The following is a 948-nucleotide window of genomic DNA, read 5'->3' as shown; positions in this document are numbered from 1 at the left end:
CGGGGGGGGGGGGGGGGGGGTCTGTGACACCCCCACCCAGTCTAAACCTGGGGTCGCAGCACGGTTCCCTCATCGTTCTTACCATGATTCATTATATATTTATACAGTTGCATTAAGGACTACGTTTCCTGTTTTGTCCACGACCTGTGATACAAAGTAGATTATTTTCTACGCTTGTTGCATAGACAGGACGGAAGAGCTGGCGGAGAAGCCATTGCGCTAAAGCAGGGCAGCACCGTGGACTCTTCTCGATAAACAGTTTCCGTTTCCAAAGGATAAAGAGGGCAAACTGTCGCATTAGTCTTAATTTAGACTGTCTGGAGCGGCAGTCACCTCCTGTCCCTTCAACATAGCCAAGACTGATAGTCCCTCCCCCTAGTGAGTGGTAAGGACTCCCAGGATTTACTCACTAGAATTTACACGCATGATCCAATACGCGTCGAGAGAGTTTGGGGCCTTTTTATAGATCCAGAGACCACGCACAGAAATGACGCGGTAGGAAGACCACAAAGAATGATAACATGCAGGCCGAATTCAGTGACCCCTCATGCAGCAAAATGAGACAAAGTGAAAAACACCCACCTGGAAATTCCAGATACTCCAGAATTGGCTTAAAAAAAAAGCAATTGTGAACTTCGTAGACCAGGACAAGGCCAGAGTGGACAGAAGTTGTGGCTTGAATAGAAAAAGATAAGTGGACAGTTGTCATCTCAAATAGTGACCGGAGAGGAGGGCGTTACGCAGAGGTTAAAGCACACCGAGTAAGTGGTGGGGTTCATCGTAGTGCCAGAGCCCCACGCTGGCACCATCTTACACTGGACCAGGCGTAAGGGGCTTTTCAGGGCGACAGCCAGCCCACACTGACCCCAGGGACGAGGGCCGCTGTGCCTGTGCGCGGGGGCCGCGTGCCCTCCTGAGCCCCGGCACTTCTGAGTTGTGACGGTTTTG

Source organism: Suricata suricatta, chromosome 14 (genome assembly GCF_006229205.1).
Source record: "Suricata suricatta isolate VVHF042 chromosome 14, meerkat_22Aug2017_6uvM2_HiC, whole genome shotgun sequence".
NCBI classification, from domain to species: Eukaryota; Metazoa; Chordata; class Mammalia; order Carnivora; family Herpestidae; genus Suricata; species Suricata suricatta.
Note: the sequence above shows the minus strand (reverse complement) of the source record.